Here is a 5000-nt window from a genome sequence, read left to right as displayed (position 1 = left end):
GGCCGACCCAAACCCTCCGGGCGCCCACCGGGCCCCACGCGGGGCGCCACCGACCCGGTCCCGAAGGCGCGCGCCATGGGGACGCAGACACCGGGCCAACCAGCGTGGCCGGCGGCGACGCCCCCAGAAGGCGGAGCCGGGTTCGGGCCCAGACGGGGCGGCCAACAGCGCAGAAGCCGGTGAGCCGCTCGGGGAAGAGAGGATCGGCAGGCGGCGGGCGGGGAAAAGGGGCACAAGGCAGGCAAGGAGCCAGGGGGCCACGGGGACGAGGGCACGGGGAACCCGCGGAGGGCTACTCGGGCAGAAAACCTCAGGCACAGCCGGGCCACCAGGAAAACACGGCCACGGGATCCCACCGCCACAGACACGAGGGCGGTCCCGCGGCGCCCCGCCTGGGACGCCGAACGGCCCTTGGGCAACCCACCGAGCAACCCCCCTCACGAGCCCCGGGTCCTGCCACCGGGGGCCCCGAAGCAACCTCAGCCACAAGCCCAACACCAGGGGCCGCATATCGCTCGTTTCTCGTCCGTCCCGGACCCGGTCCCGCTCCGGGAGACCGGCGCACCCCCCGTGGGGACGGCTCGCTCCCCAAGAGCCAGGCGGCCCAACCCCGCGCCACGCGAACGCGGTCACCGACACCGGTCGCGGCTCGGCACAGGAGCGGGCGGAGAGCCGGCTCACAGCGGCGTCCCGCGCCGGACGGAGTGCCACGCGCACCCGCCGCTCGCGGCAGCCTTCCCAATCCGCTAGGACGTCGGGCCCGGCCCAGCGGGATCCTCCCCCAACACGGAAGGGGGAGGCGCGGGCCACAGTAGACGACGAGCCGCACGCTCGGCCCCCACCGCGGGGTCCGGCGGAACCCTCACCGTTTCCCCAGCCTCATCCCGTCGAGGGGGGAGCAGCGGGGGAGGGCTCTCTGCAAGCGAGTCGCTACGGCAGCGCTACCACAACGCAGAGAGAGGCGGCAGGCCGGGGGATCCGGTACCCCAAGGCACGCCTCTCGGATCGCTAGAGAAGGCTTTCTCACCGAGGGTGGGTCACACTCCCCACCCGCCAGTCGCCCCTCGTCGGGCCCACAGAGGCGCTCGGGGACACCTGGGGAAGGGAGGGGGCGTGTGGCGCGAGGAGAAGAAACCTGCGGCAACCTCGAGCGTTCGCGGTCAGGGCAGGGGCCCGGCTGGCGCGCGTGCGCACAGCCCCCAAAGGCCCCCCCGCCGTCCACCCACCTCCTTTCTGCGAGGTAAAGCACCTCCAGTGAACCCACACACGACCCGTCGGAGGCAGAACGGCAGCCCCTCGGCGGCCGGCCGGCGCACGCGTGGCCGGCCCGAGCCCACCGCGACCGCTCACACGGCCCGCGCTCACCCGCCAGAGGGGAGGCACGGGACGTGCGCTCGCCGGACCAGGCGGCGCCCTTCCCCGCGTGGGGAGGGGCGCGTCTCACTCGACCGCCTCGGCCCACACCCAACGAACTCCCTCAGGACCCAACGCGCCGGCACCGTGGCGGCGACCGGAGGAGGGGGCGCTGGGGGTGGGAGCGACACACCACCGCTCGGCCTCGGGCACCTGAGGGACAACCCGGAGCGCTCCAGGAGCACCGCAAAGACCCAGGCAGAGCCAGCGCTCGTGCAACGCCCGAGAGGGCAGCACGACGGGCCGGCGGGACAGCACCCCCACCGCCGCGGAGGGGGGCGGCCCCGCAAGGCGACAACCACAAGAGGCGAAAGCGAGGGGTGCCTGCTGCGTCAGAGGACCCCGCCGACCCCCGCCGAACGCCACGAGGCAGACGGCGGGGGCGGGACAGCAAGGTCAGGCCGGGCTCCGCACCCCAGCGCCTCCCAACGCACCGCTCACAGGCGGGGACGAGAGACAGGGGGCCCCCGCGGGCGGGACGAGAAGAACGGGTCCCATTCACCATGAATGGCCGCCCCTCGCCCGCCGCGGCTCGGTCCCGGCCCGGGAGAGCACGACATCACCACATCAATCAGGGAAAGCAACCCCGGAGCGGGGTCGGTCGGTCAGTCAGTCAGTCAGCCACAGCCTCCCCGGAGGCCAGCGAGCAGATCAACCTGACCACCCCCAGCTCCGGGAAAGGGGCGGCAGACAACCCGGCAGAGACGAGGAACGCCTGACACGCACGGCACGGAGCCAGCGGGAGTGGGGTTGTCACGGCCGCCCCAGGTGCCCACAGCAGGGAGCGCGCAGCGGCAGGGTAAGCCCGCGCCGCCTTCCCCGCCGCCCCCGGGTGGGTCAGAGACCCGGACCCAAGGCGGCACCGGGAGTCGGGACGCTCAGACGCACGAGAGACCAGGCACACACGGGCCCCAGCAGGCGGCTCCAGCACGAGCAGGGCCGGCTAGCCGGGTCACCGGGAGGCCCAGAGGCCCACCACGCATCCAGAGGCCCGACCTCTCCAGCGACAAGTCGCCAGAGGACAGCGTGTCAGCAATAACCCGGTGGCCCAAAATGCCGGCTCGGAGTGAAAGATATACCTCCCCAGGGGACAGGAGGTCGAGCCACCGACCACGCCGCCGGCCCAGGGAACCCGCGACACGGACATCTGTCCCCAAAATCGCCACCATCGCAGCCAGACACGGAGCACCCAGGGCCCTCTGGTCGACCCCAGGACACACGCCGGAGCAGCGCCGGGCCAGGGACGTCCTCCCGGCCACCCGTGCCACGCAGGGGCCGGCCCGTGTCTCCAGAGCGAGACTCGGAAGCGTTTTCGGCCGTCCTCTCGTACGACCGGGACACACGAGGGACCGAAGGCCGGCCAAGTGTGACCCCTCGGGCCGCACGCGCGCTCAGGGAGCGCTCTCCGACTCCCCACGGGGACTTGAAAACAAAAGGTCACGGCAGAGGGGCGGCGGCCGGGCCCGGGGACCGCTCCCCGGCACCCGGGGGACGAGGCAGGACGGTCCCCGGCTCCCCACGGGGACTTGGGGAAAAAAATTCGGCCGCTGCCTCAGACGGCCAGGATGCGCGCGGGCCCGCGACCGGGCCGGGAAGGGTGTCCCCAGCCTCCCGCCCCAAGCCCGGTGGGTCCCCGCGGGTCGCGGGTCAGGCCTCGGGAGCTGAGCTGCGGCGTGCTGGTCGACCAACCCCGGCAGCCCCCACACCCGGCTCAGGCCCGAAAGCGCAGCGACAACCTCTCCCCACATAAGCCTGCACGCCCGAGCTCTGACTCACAAGCGACGCGCCAGAGCTCTGGCGCGACCGGGACAGCCCGGCTGACGACCGCGGTGTTTCCGGAGCTCTGCCTAGCTCACAGCGGGGACGGTCCCCTCCCTCGGCAGCTGCCACCGCAGCTCCGGAAGCCAAGGGAACGATATAAAAGCGGCCGCCAGATGGAGTCCGACAACCGTCGCGAACGTCACCAAGACAGATCCGGATGGCAGGCCGGCCCGCCGACCGCGAAACCGAAACCGTGAGTCGAGAAACGCTATCCCGAGGCCGAAAACGCAGCCCCTCTACCCCAACCCCACAGAAACGGTCCCCAAAGCCTGTCTCTGCATCGACCGCGACAGAGTCAGAAGACAACCCACGGCGTGTGGATGTTCGGAGAGGCATCTCGGAGGGAGAAACAGCAAGCAAGGACTCGGTCGCGGGCCGTTGAGGACACAGGGAGACACAGATTGCGTAGGCTCTTCCTGAATCCAGACAGAGACGGAGGGAGGGAGGGAGGGAGGGAGGCAGGGAGGGAGGGAGGGAATGGAGAGAAGAGACAGATGGTGAAAGGAAGGGAGGGAGGGAAGGGAGCAGGGAGAGAGGGAGGAAGGAAAAGGGAGAGAAAAGGGAGACAACGTGGAAAATGAAGATGATGAAACGTCACTTTTCAAAGGTTACATTTTTACAGGAGAGATGGAAAGGAAAGAAACCTGAAACAGAGAGAAAGAATGAGGAAAGAAGGGAAAAAGAAACAGAGGAAACAGAAAAGAAGGACAGAAACGGAATAAAAGAAATAAAGAAAGCACGGAAGAGAAACGAACAAGAGAGAAAGGGAGGGAGGCAGGGAGGGAGGGAGGGAGGAAAACATAGAGAAGGAGACAGAGAAAGAAAGAAGGGAAGAAAAACACAAAGGAGAGAAAGAAAGAAAAGACAAATAACAGCATAAATATTTGCATTTTTAGCTAAATATGAGATATAAAAATACATCAAAACAGATGAAAATATTTGTCTTGATCGAGACCATCCCGGCTAACATGGTGAAACCCCGTCTCTACTGAAAAATACAAAAAACAAACTAGCCGGGCGAGGTGGCGGGTGCCTGTAGTCCCAGCTACTTGGGAGGCTGAGGCAGGAGAATGGCGTGAAGCCGGGAGGCGGAGCTTGCAGTGAGTTGAGATCCGGCCACTGCACTTCAGCCTGAGCGACAGAGCGAGACTCCGTCTCAAAAAAAAAAAAAAAAAAAAAAGAGAATAAATAAATAAATACATACATACATACATACATACATAAAAAAAGAAAGAAAGAAAGAAAATATTTGTACTTATACACATGAATGAATAGATGAAAATAAATACATAAAAAATAAAATAACATGAGCAAACAGGCCAGGCACGGTGGCTGACGCCTGTGATCCCAGCACTTTCAGAGGCTGGGAGAGAGAGAGAGAGAGAAAATGAAGGAAAGAAAGGAAGAAAGGAAGAAAGAAAGAAAGGAAGGAAGGAAGGAAGGAAGGAAGGAAGGAAGGAAGGAAGGCAGGAAGGCAGGCAGACAAAGAAAGAGAGAGAGAAAGAAAGAGAAAAAGAGAAAGAGAGAAAGAAGGAAAGAAAGAGAGAAAGAAAGAAAGAAGAAAGAGAGAGAGAGGGAGAAAAACAGCCAGAAAGAAAGACGAGAGAAGAAAGAAAAAAAGAAGACAGAGGAAAGACAGACAGGAAGAAAGGCAAAGCAAGAAAGCAAGAAAACAAGACAGCAAGAAAGCGTGACAGAAAGATAGAAAGAGACAGAAAGAAAAAGCGAGAAAGCAACAAAGAAAGAGAGGGGGGGAGTGGGAGAGG

The sequence above is a fragment of the Chlorocebus sabaeus genome, unplaced genomic scaffold (assembly GCF_047675955.1).
Source record: "Chlorocebus sabaeus isolate Y175 unplaced genomic scaffold, mChlSab1.0.hap1 unalloc_scaffold_1542, whole genome shotgun sequence".
NCBI classification, from domain to species: Eukaryota; Metazoa; Chordata; class Mammalia; order Primates; family Cercopithecidae; genus Chlorocebus; species Chlorocebus sabaeus.
This window is presented reverse-complemented; position numbering follows the sequence as displayed.